The sequence below is a fragment of the Macrobrachium rosenbergii genome, chromosome 9 (assembly GCF_040412425.1).
Source record: "Macrobrachium rosenbergii isolate ZJJX-2024 chromosome 9, ASM4041242v1, whole genome shotgun sequence".
Taxonomy (NCBI): Eukaryota; Metazoa; Arthropoda; class Malacostraca; order Decapoda; family Palaemonidae; genus Macrobrachium; species Macrobrachium rosenbergii.
This window is the reverse complement of record NC_089749.1, coordinates 14,461,802-14,474,568: the sequence shown is the minus strand read 5'-3', so window position 1 is coordinate 14,474,568 and position 12,767 is coordinate 14,461,802. Positions and strand designations below refer to the sequence as shown.

At 35.3% G+C, this 12,767-nt stretch overlaps 1 long non-coding RNA gene across 2 annotated transcripts; it reads right to left on the bottom strand.

Moving 5' to 3' along the window:
• Positions 1 to 242: 242 nt before the first annotated feature.
• Positions 243 to 9,354, bottom strand: LOC136842046 (uncharacterized). 2 transcript variants are annotated; one of them, XR_010854154.1, is made up of 3 exons: positions 8,782 to 9,354; positions 5,066 to 5,169; positions 243 to 309 (listed from the first exon to the last, which is right to left on the bottom strand). It is a non-coding gene; the product is annotated as an uncharacterized lncRNA (long non-coding RNA). The 2 variants fall into 2 exon arrangements; XR_010854155.1 differs by having other exon boundaries at positions 8,798 to 9,351.
• Between the last annotated feature and the right edge of the window lie 3,413 nt (positions 9,355 to 12,767).

Below are 12,767 nucleotides of genomic sequence, written 5' to 3'. Positions count from 1 at the left end.
ACTATGAGGCTCTTAAAAAGGTCAAATATGGTAGGAAGTTTTAATTTGTAAATTTGTAAATTATTAGCATCAACCTTCAAATGCCTCTTATCACGTCTTAAACAGCTTGTGGATAATTCAAATGGGAAATAATAGTCAAGGTCTTAAGAGCCTCATTTATTTACGAAACTATATTCAATTGAGACAAAGCTGTATCAGATATTTTTAGTTTGATTCTCAGTCCAGTCCCCATGATAACTGACTTCAATTCTGAATTCTTTAAGGCCACTTGCAAAGCAACTGCAGTAACATTCCAGTCTGATGTTCAACCTGGAGAAAAAAAAGAGTAATGGTTTTTAATCTGTAACGTTTATTTGAATTAAGCAGTCATTCTTCCTAAGATGATCTTCCTATAATTCAAAACATACAGAAGGCATATTTCATGAACTAAATTATTTAAAACTACAAACTTATTAAAGCCAATTGATTTTAAGGTGAAAACCTGTCTCGGACAGGATGCCGAATGCACTTTTGCCGAAGGACAGGAAACTGAACCCGTGATGCCAAATTGACAAAGCCGAACAAAAAAAAAAAAACCCATAAGTAGTTTAATGACCAATTCACCAATCTGGCACTTAAAATTTAACGAGATAGTTCTCGAAAAACTACCAATTCACCATTTAGTTACTAAGATGTTTCTCAAACTAAAAATGTTTATATACGAAAAACATTTTACCCATATTCATTAAAACATTTCTCAAACTAAAAATGATACGAAAAACATTTTACCCATATTCATTAAAACAGCGTGTGGTGGCAAAAAGCTTTTTATTGGATACACAAATAGTCTTGATAAAAAACATTTTACCCATACTCATTAAAACATTTCTCAAACTAAAAATGTTGATATACGAAAAACATTTTACCCATATTCAATAAAACAGCGTGTGGTGGCAAAAAGCTTTTTATTGGATACACAACTAGTCTTGATAGAAAAAAGTTATGGAAACCACATACTGGAGGTGAGAAACAATGTAGTGTAAGAATCAGAACTATGATATCTAACAAGGCGGTGCCTCAAATCATTTACATCCTCCGGATGGTGCTCAAAATAGTGCTTTAACTATGTCATGGAAGAATTGCCTCTAAGCAGTGCTGGTACTCTAAGAGAAACGCTTGGACGAATGGTAGGCGAACAACAAATGTTAACGAGACTGAACACTAACATAACACGGAGAAAACTTTCGGCTCTGTGAAACTGCCGCTGTCACCATTCTTTTTTTCAACAGAAGAATTTGAAATGACTATCTAGTAAACAAACATGGTTTGGCAATGGCACATTTGACTCTGCTCCTCTAGGAAAACAGCTGTATACTATACATGCTATTATTTCATAGCAAAACCTTGCCATTAGTGTATTGCATTGCAAGTAACCAAGAGAAAACGAATGACGAAATTAAATTTTTGAAAAACAAAGGCGTTCAGGATCCAGATTCAGTAGACTTCAAACGAGCAACAATACCATAAAACTAAATTTTGGCTAGTGTTGACGGCGAAATATCTATTCTTGGACTGCAACAATGGTATGTTGAACCCGGCAATAATGCCCTTTTAATTAAGCAGTTACAAGTACTTTTGTCCCAACCCCGGATGTGCATGAGTTATTTGACCAATTAATGAATTCCATAACTGGCGAAACTGATGACAAGTGATTTTCTAGTATATTTTGAAAGTACGTGGTTGGTAATAACCTAGTGAGGGCGGCGAAGACGACCAAGTTTTGATGATTTATGGTCTGTCCACAGTCGAGTTAATGATAATTTGCCGAGAACTAACAATTCTCTCAAAGGTTGGCATCATACTTTTAAAAAGACAATGTAACCCATCCTACAGGCTTTTAAAAAGAAAATTTAACTTCCTACAATCACTAAGCTACCAAAATTTATTAGAAATGAGCAGGCAACATCCAATGGTATTTTGATGAAGCAGCCATCTACTGTATAGGGAGTGACATATCACAGCCTAACAAGAAACACGATACTATTAATAGATTAACTATTTGCTATTCTTATAATAAAGGGGGAATAATGTTTCTGCGAGCTTTAGCTCACACTCACTTTTTAAATAAATTAATAACCATTACAAATAGTGTACACATTGTAAATCCAGCAAATATATTAAAAAGTATTTTTTATGTACATTTTTTAAATAAACTTCTGATAACTATTTTTACGTTTTCACATTCTAAATCCAGCAAAGAACTTTCATCTTAATGTCCGTTCGGCATAAAAAAAAAAAACTTTAAAATACATGTCCGTTCGACGTTATGGATTTCGACTTCTAGTCCATTCAGTTTTATGTACTTTCGGCATCATGGGTTCGGCTTCCTGTCCCTCGGCAAAAGTGCATTAGGGATCCTGTCCGCGTACCAGTTAGCTTTGTAAATTACCCCCATGCAAAAATTATTAACACCCTCTACAGCTACATTTTCTGACGACATGACGCCACTCCTTGAAACAAAACATTTAGAATAGATTTTTTTGACGAGTTCCGCACTCTTACCTCGTAAGTTTAAAAATGCTCAAGTTTTACTTCCCCAAGTTAAACATCTTTATAAAACTGTAAACCTTTTATACGAGAGAGAGAGAGAGAGAGAGAGAGAGAGAGGGTTGCAAAGGCCAAAGGCGGGAGAATGATTACGTATTAACACCTTGCATGTATTTCAATGCATTCATAACCGTGCAAATGCATCACGTTAAAAGAGGGCACATTATACGTACGTAAAATACTAGATCATTAGAGCGTAAAATACTAAATCATTAGAGCAGCATAAAGTACAAAGTCCTCGGACAAAGAATGTTCATAGTTTTATCAAACCCCGCCTTTTCTCCAGCATTAGCCCCAGTTACTGTAACTAACACCATACTTTACAACGCCTTTGAATATTCACGTTTATGATAATAGCATTTCCAGACTTAGCAAGCAAAATATCCCGTGTCGCAATGCAGCCAGTAATCTGCTTAAATTCCACTAACGCTAATCCTATTGTCCTGTCTGTACAAGGCCGTTATGCAAAGCCCATAAGAGCAGGATAAAAAAGATCACAAACAAGTTCAAATAATTACGCTGCGTTTAGTTCAAAAATGCTCAAGCCAGCTTTTTACAGGTTTAATTTTTGCACTGAAATTTTATCAAAGCAAAAAAAATGGTTTAAAAATGAGAATTTCAGATTAGTTCTTACTGGCACTTGATTACATTAAAAGATTCGATTCTATACAGAAACTAAATTATTTACCTTCATCTATTGTCAGTAAGATTAGTTCAGAATTAACATTGATTATCTATTTCTAACAGTTACTAATATATTCAAGAGACGCAAATACTGAAATAGATTTACAGTATTAGCCTTCATCTATTCAACAAGAAATTAATGTGAAATAGTATTACAACATTTCATAATCGGTCGGATTTAACCTTAGAGGATTTTGATGCTACCGACTTATTTTTTTAAGCTTCCAAAAGGCTCTTAATCCTAGCGTTCATTACTTGTCACGGTTTATATATATAGCTGCGGCAGTCATGAATGTTGGATATTTGAGACCCATTTAGAAGCTCAGTAGTACTGAGAACTCGATGTTAATTTGAGAAGGTCATGCGGTTAAACCTTCTCTAAAAGGTTATTTTTAGAGTCTGGCTGCAGCTTGCAGAAATCTAAAATCACTGAAAGCTCTCGTTACCGTTGCAACATCCACGTAAGTTCCTTTAACAAATTTTAATGCGAGTATTTCACACCCCTTTAGTCCTAAATTCCTAATCTTGCTTAAATCGAACGTTCTCATGACGGTACGCTCAGAACTACTTTGAAACAACAGTTGCACATGTAATCGGTAACCGCATGCAGAAATCCTCGTCAGATCATTTGATATTTTTAATGCAACAATTACATATTTTTGCAGATGCTCTTAAGTGTGTTGAGAAACAGCCTAGCAGACTATACTAAAGAGCCGGAGAAGATAGTGGGGTGGAAGGAATTTATGAAATAGGAAAGGAAGAGTATTTTAGCTACTCCAGTACGGAAATAAATTTAGATACAAGGAAAATTCAGGTAAGGTACAATATTTGGACCAAAACTATGCTCAATCACTGACAAGGTTAGCAAGCCACAGTAGCATTAATATAAGCAGAAGTTTCCTAACAGCCTGAAGGAAACAGAGGGTATTGGTCACAGGAAATAGAGAAACGAGCGACCGGTAAACACTTGGAGAGGACCCAAACAGCCCCACCAGAGAGCTCATTTCGTTTATTTTTTTTTATAAGCAATTTAAGTGGGGAGGAGGGTGGGGGGGGGGCGGGGGGCGGTGAGGGATGGTACTGATGGTGACCGTAAAATAGTTAAGAATTGGATTCTATGACATGAAATTTTGAATTAAGGAAATTATCTGTGTCACTTTAGAAACCTCAGTAAGAAAATGAAATTAAGAAATGTGAAGGGTATAATGCAATCGTTATCCTAATTGTGGAACAGCCAACAAGCATGCCATATTGGGGGCTAATAGTTGATAGGTATATAGCCAGTTAACCTTCCAGCATTGTCATAACAGGCAACAGGAAAAGGCTGGACGGCCATATAAAGAAACCTTTCAACAGTAATACGCTAGAACTTAACTTTAAAAGGAAAAATAATATGAGCTGGGAATTGAAGGAAGAGGAAAAGAAAGCAGTACGTTCAATGAGCAAAAGCCTTCAGGGGATGAACAAACGAAGGTGAATAAACTGCAAACCCCAAGTAACTTCGAAATCATATACAGTAAAAAGGTTGTGCTATCAAGGCCGATTATCAATGAGGAAACTTTCCGTAGGTACCGAAGCTTTGCATCAACTCAGTGTGCCCACGGCATGGAACTGAAGGAGGCATGAGGAGCAGGACCCATATTCAGAAATACATCGTTTCAAGAAAGGTTGTCAAAACTGTTCACATACGTAGCTTCATACTCATACCGAGAACGCTAAACATCGGACATAAATCCCTATATCACGCACCAACACTAATTTTTTCTTCTAAGTCCCAAAACTCACTGTAACTCACCTATGGCCGTATGATTCTATTGCAAGAACTGTTGGATGCTGGAATAAGGCATTCAAATATTCCCTGATCAAGAAAGACTCGTGTCCTGATAGCAACGCAAATACCTGAAAAAAAGAAATATTCAACACCGGGCAAATAGTAACAGTGGTCAATACACACAGCATTACAAAATTCACAACTAAACGTTTCTGGTCTTAAGAGCTGTCACACATTACAAGCAAAGCAGACAACTTAAAATACCTAAGGCCACTTTATAATTATAAAGCTGTTACTACCTAACAAGTTTCTATGATGACTGCTTTCCAGTTTGAATATATTAATGAATCGAAATCTAGGCAATAAAGCCAAGCACTGGGGCACAACTGCCAGCCATTCAGCCACTTCCGAGTGAAAAGTTAGCGGGAAGATCCAGGAAATGAAATTTTCATAAAGGATCCAGAGGTCAAACTGGGAAAAAACTCCCTTATTTTATAATAGTTGAGGAATGGACAGCAAGATGGCAGAAAGGAAGTGGGAATGGGGTCCAGTAAAATGCTAAAAAGTTGTACATCTAGAGGAAGACGAAATTTGAGATGCGACCTCTTTACTTTGGGTTTGCTGAGATTTCGCATCATGTTTCAACAATTTAAAAATATTACTTTAATACAGCAATGACAAATTTACATCGTGTAAATGTCCTGATTAATGCATAAATTCAATCAACATTTTTAGATTAATGCGTATTCTGAAGTAGCAACTACATTAAAGTTATTTTAACTTTTGATACAGCAACAACTTTAAACTCAAGCAACCGTTAAGCTTGAGTACGACCTTATGCCATAGGTAAGTACAGAGTTAACTTATATGTATTAAATTTGTCGATTTACGGAATAAATTCACTGTGCATATGCTTGTGGCCTGAAAATTACCTCAAAACTTTTCTCTTAAAATTCTGAAATTACAGTCAATTACCTCCATTTTGCTTTACAAACTAGTATCAGTAACTAAAGGATGATGAAAATACGACTAACATTTTTTTTTATTTTACTGAATTTAGGTTTCATGGTTACCTACATTAAAACCCATACTGAAGACCCCACTATGAATCCGCGCTTTGTACGTAATACGATATTGAAGAGCATTGTACAAAAATCTTACGTTCACTAACGGAACAAAGTTTAGACCCCTTTTCATTAAAACGAAAAAACCTTTGGTCATTAAAATCAAATCATGAACGTTTGAAAGCGTCGATGTCATAGGCATACAGCCGATTAAATTAGTCCCTGATCTAATATTACAGTTAAATCCTTTTTGAATTTATTCAACATCTATATCAAAATGCACATTGCAATACCGTACATACTGTCTCACGCTTGGTAACAGGCCGAGGTTCTCAGATTACTTAAGTTCTCCCATAATTATGCAGGCTAAAAGCAAGCAAGATTAGATTACAAAACTTTCCTGGATAACTGATCTAATTCGGAAAGTCCTCCCATTCATTTTTAGAAATAACGAATGTCGAATGTAATACTTTACTTACTACGGAAGATACTCATTACTTACGGCAAGGTATAACAAATGGTGAATTCAGAATTTCGTTTTACAAGTGTCTTGACTCAAACGCAAAAGTAATTTAAAAGCTCCAGAAGTTACACCTTCGTTTTTGGCTATTACAGTTTCAGCTTTTGAACCATAAGAAACAGTATTTTCAGCTTGACTCAACTATGTAAATCGTTATGAAAACCAGTGAAAAACTATCTGCAGTATATTCAAACTAGCCACTAAAGGATTCTAGTTGACAGTTTTACCAAAGTATTCATTCAGTTATCTAAACAGACAAATTAGCTTAAACTGGCAAAACTTTTTTGCCCAGTCTAACCTACCTAAACCTAATATGACAGGATATTAACGGCAGGAGTCGAAAATTACCCCACATGACACGGACATTGGACTGCTGTTACTCCTAATCCATTAATCCTGCCATGAAGGCAGTCTTCATTTCATCCCGAAATTCGTCCCTGAATTCGGGGTCCCGCTAACATCGGATGACTAATCCAGAACAATGAAAATTATTGCACCGTCGATTAACAAAGCTATTTAATGTAATTAGATTTCACTGAAAAAAAAAACAAAACGACGATGGAGACGGACTCCAATTATAGGCATGAAGTTACCTTTTACAAAGGCTAATTTCTTTAGGAGCACCACCCTAATCGAGAGTTGAACGTAAACTTTAAATTCATACGTCTGATGTGTGCAGTACATTCCTGACAAGACCTAGATGCATTAGTAATGAGTTGTATTTATGCTAAATTGGTCACTGAGGTCTATTAAAGAAATTTAGTAATTTAACTATCACCAAGTCTTAATTGGTCACTGAGGTCCAGTAAATTCTAATTTAACGATATCAAGTCCTAATTGGTCACTGAGGTCCAGTAAATAAATCAAGTTCTAATTTTAACCATATCACCCCAGTAAAGAAATTAAGTTCTAATTTTAACCATACCAAGTCTTAATTGGTTACTGAGGCCTAGTAAAGAAATTAAGTTCTAATTTTAACCATATCAAGTCTCAATTGGTCACTGAGGCCTAGTAAAGAAATTAAGTTCTAATTTTAACCATATCAAGTCTCATCAACTGGTCACTGAGGCCCAGTAAAGAAATTAAGTTCTAATTTTAACCATATCACCAAGTCATCAGGTCACTAAGGTCCAGTAAATAAATTAAGTTCTAATTTTAACCGCATCACCAAGTCTCAATTGGTCACTGAGGCCCAGTAAAGAAATTAAGTTCTAATTTAACCGTATCACTAAGTCTTAATTGGTCACTGAAGTCCAGTCAAGATATTTAGTACTGATTTTAACCATATCACCAAGTCTTAATGGGTCACTGAGGTCCAGTAAAGAAATTAAGTACTAATTTAACCGTATCCCCAAGTCTTAATAGGTCACTGAGGTCTAATAGTTAATTTCAACTAAACCTTTGAAACTAGTATAAAATTACATCATCAGAAACCCCTAATCCAAAATACCATTATAATTTATGTTCAAAACAGTAAATTTAAAACTAAACTCCTAAACCGTTAAGTAACTTCTGGCCAGTACATGAAATATTGTGTATCAGCACCTAATACCTGTTCGCTGAAACATCTAGCATCCTCAGTTCAGCCGCAGTGCACACTTAACCACCACACCTGGCGAATAAAAGTAGCGCATTGTCCTTTCACCCAAGTTAAGACATCCTAATTAGCGTTATCACTCGAGAAAGATTTTTAAAGTGAAAAACCTCACAATCGCTTTACTTGTAAAGCAGATATACTGCTGTTTTACGAACATACTTTATACTTTAAGTTTCTTCCATTATTATTTCATGGCTTAAATTAGCACAATTTCACGGCTCGTGTTTAGTAATAACCAACAATGACCACCTTTATTGTCAACAGTTAAGTAAAAATCAGCACATTAGCAACGTTAAATATAAAAGTACCCGCAAATAGCTCATAAGGATAACAGTTACCGAGATTAGTTGGTAGAAAACAGATTTGCTGGATTCGTTGAAACATACTCAAGAAATATACCTTAAATAAACACTGCCAATTTTATGCAAATTTGATCCAATTTTACACTTACACTGGACCTAAAGCTTCGAAAAACAACCTGCGTCATCATTTTTTAAGACTATAGCACTTAAAGCAAAGAAAATACCACACTTTGCAAACTAGTAATGAAAGACCATACCTTCATAAAAACATACCTTGGACACTTTTGTTTGACACTTCTTAGAACTCCATTGATGAAATGACCGAGCCCCTAAAACTCTGCCCTCTAGTAACTTTCGTTTTTAAATCTTAGCAGATACTTTCGACCAATCACAGTCTTCCGTGTCAATTTTCCCTAAGAGGATGGATGGAATTGTTTCTTGATTGGCTGACAGACATGGAATCTCAAAGAGTTAACTTTTACTACTAGATGTCACGTGACAAGATATAACAGTGGCATCTTGTGGCAGCGTGAAAATCAAGGGAAGAGGAAGTAAATGAACCGATTACGTTATATAAATGAAAAACATACTTGTAATAATATCATATTTTTTGTAAAGTAAATTAAAAAAAACCTTTAACAATTCAGTATATTTATTTCTCCTTAAATTTCTGTCGGAAATGACGGAGGGCTTGTTATTTTTATGTAGAGTTACTGAACTAGAAACTTGAAATCAGAAGTCCGCACACGGAGAGCAGAACCGAATATTTTCGCTGAAAAAAATCAACTGCGTCATTTTCCATTTTTACAGAAGATTGAAAAGTCTTCAGCCTTTTCATTGCAAATCTATGATAGATACGCCGACTTATCCTGAGTTCAACAATGATAATGTTTTCAAAAGAAAAATTAAATTCGAGATCAAAATGATGAAAGGGAAACAGTTCAGTAGTTTCCTAAGCATATTTGACACGTGAACATGCAAAGATCTCATCATGGTAAACTAACTTACAAGGGTGTGCATGTATGGTACAGTACAATTTCATGTAGGATGGATGGAGGGGCAAATTTATGGGTGGATGGAGTCTAAATAAACGTTTCTTACCAGCCAGTAAGTTTAAAAATCTAAATAGATATTCTGGGAAATCATGAAAAACTTGTGGATAAACACAAGACGGGATCTACTACAAAGAAAGGAAACAGATTACCGGCTACCCAAGCAAATATTTTTTCTTATTTGATGATGGAGTTACCTAAATTTAACCCTTGATTTCTACCATGATCAAAAATATACCTTGTGATGCACGATTTCGGATGTGGCGATATTAATCGTCTCTCTAACAGCGTTATTGTAGTGGATTATTCTGACTGTGGATCAACGTCAAGATTTGAGCATAAACTATTGCAAACGTTTATTGAGCACTTATTTTCTGGTCTGCTAATTTACTTTGTCATCATCATCATTATCATCATCATCATCACCGCCTCCAGTATATTACATATAATTTTCACGTTAGTTTATATTACAAAAGTTGAAATCGTAACGTAAAGGAAATACACGAAATCATTTAACAAAGAAAACGGGAAATGTGACGTTTTTGAAGGCCAAGCGGAAATGATCTCAGCTGTTACTTGGAGAATTTTAGCTTTGCGTATTATGGCGGTTCAAGGTTTACCGTAAACGGTGTACCGTCAGCAAATACACAATGAAAACTTGCGACAATCTTGTCATATTGCAAATCTTTAATTATACATTTCTTGCTCACGTTCAATCAGAAAATTCTTTCCGGTCTTTTAAGGACAGTTACCATAAATATAATCTAAAAAGGAAAAAGATTTATAAAGGCCGCAGTCGAATCAATAGATATTTTTAACATCCTTAACAAACCTACTTTCTCCCAATTAATGAATCGCAGACATTGCGTTTTTTCCTAGTGAGCAAAATGTCTCTCATTCAATCGTGATAATGGGCCAAGGTTTTCTTGAAAAAAAAAAAAAAAAAAAAAAAAAAAAAAAAAAAAACCTTTCGTTGTCACATAATTTGGAATGAATTCAGTCAGCCAAAATCAGAAGGTAAGACGGAAGAAAAATAGAATTTTAACGCTGAAAATAAATGGCATCCCAGTCAAGGATAAAGATGGCTGAGTCAATTAGAATATTAAGTTCCTCCCATCATTCATCTGTAATTTTTTCGACTTTTGATCTAGTCAGATTGCCCCAGAATAAATAATCTGTTTCAAATATTTCATACGTCAAAGCTTTATGGCAGTGATTCCACGCCAGCAAGTGATGATAATTGAGTTATAATTTCAAACGGAGACACCATAGTAATAAATTCAAATGGATTTAATTAAAGTAATTAATTTTACAATTTTACTGCTTAAATTGTATTTATTTGAAAATAGGCTTTAATTAGTGCAATGCTAGATAAAAAACGACCTTTGTCGTATTCTGATTTTCAGAAAATTTTGTAACTCCAGTAGAGCTAAGAATTCCTGATAATGTAAGCCTGCTTAATCTCGGTTACATTTATATATATATATATATATATATATATATATATATATATATATATATATATATATATATATATATATATATTAGCGGAGTAAGATTCCTCATTACCCTCAAGGCTGCAGTTAACCCAAGCTGCATATACCTGTAGCATATAAATACTGGACAATTTAACTTGAATTGAACTGAAATGAATATGAAATTTAGGCCAAAGGCCAAGCACCGGGACCAATGAAGTCATTCAGCGTTGAAACTGAGATTGACAGTAAAAGTTTGAAAGGTGTAACAAGAGGAAAAGCTCGCAGTTGCACTATGAATCAATTGTTAGGAGAGGGTGGAAAGTAAGATGGAAGAAAAAGAATATGAAAGGAGGTGCAATAAAAGGAATGAAAGGAGTGGGGGGGGGGCGAAGGGACGCTGCAAAGACCGTTAAGTAATGCCTACAGTGCACCGCATGGGGTGCACTGACGGGACTAACCCCCTACGGAGAAATTTAACTTGAAGGGACGGCTACTGTGACGCCATTCAGAAAATATATGTAGCGGATATCCAAGTATCCCAAAACCTAAAACTGCGACTCCTTCAGAGTCCTACTGTTGAGCGGAAAATATCCTAACGCTATTGATTTACTGAGAAAAAAATATGACATTCTTTGACCTATATTAGTGAAATGTCTCATTTGTTTTTGCAAAAGTATCAGTTGATGAAATTTATATCCTTCTATCTATCTGAGGCAGTTCTGGCAATGTATAATAAGAAAAGTCAAGCATGCATTCGAATTATGTTTACTATGTATGAAAATGATTAAAGTTCTAATTTACCAGATAATTCCATCTGGGTAGGCCTCATTTGCAACAAGTGTTTATAGTTTAATGAATTTCTGATTTAACATCTTAAGTATCATTTTGCTCTTAGTTGTTGCAATATGATAGGTCCCAGCTTGGTCATCCTTATAACAAAATATTCAGTAAATCTAAACGTGTGTATATGTTTTTAAGCGGATATTCCATTAGGTTTTTTCTTGGCTGGTAGAAAACTAATACTTGATCTGAGTTAATGTGAACACAGTATTAAACAATAAAAAAAACGCGTTACGTAAAACATCACTGCATACTGTAATATATAGCTAGTTATTAATTTCCTGCACGTTTCAATTACTGACATCCATTTCATACAATTCTTCAATCGTTTCATAAACCAGATATTCTCGATGCTAGTGCAAAGTTCTCTGTTACACAAAATGATGTTAGAAAATGGTCTCTATTGTTCGTTAGGCAAATCTGCTTGAAATCTTCAGTGATGAAAGAGCGTTGCTTCTGGAAATGCTTCGCAAAACTCTTACGGTGTCTCGCAAATCTTGTGGGATTTGGCTGGAACTGAATGGAGTCTTAACAATTCTAACGAAACCAACGTGCCATCTTACAGAATCTGATTCCGCGAAGTCGGTGATTTGCATCAGTTTTCATTGAGCAAAAGTTGAATGGTGAAATTCTCGGTTTGAAGGCGAAACTTGTCATTGTTCTTCTCGCACATCTCTACCGTCATAACAGGTTATATGTTCATTTCACGTGGTCTTATTGTGACCTTTGTTGCGTAATCCAAACACTCAAGGTCTGTCGCAATTTGTAGGCATTCATTTTCATTTTGAATGAGGCTGAAAGTTCGCAGTTTTTGGAATGAGGTTGAAAGCCTCATGTGTAAGTCCCCGCTGCCTCTGGTAGTGATTGGTGGGC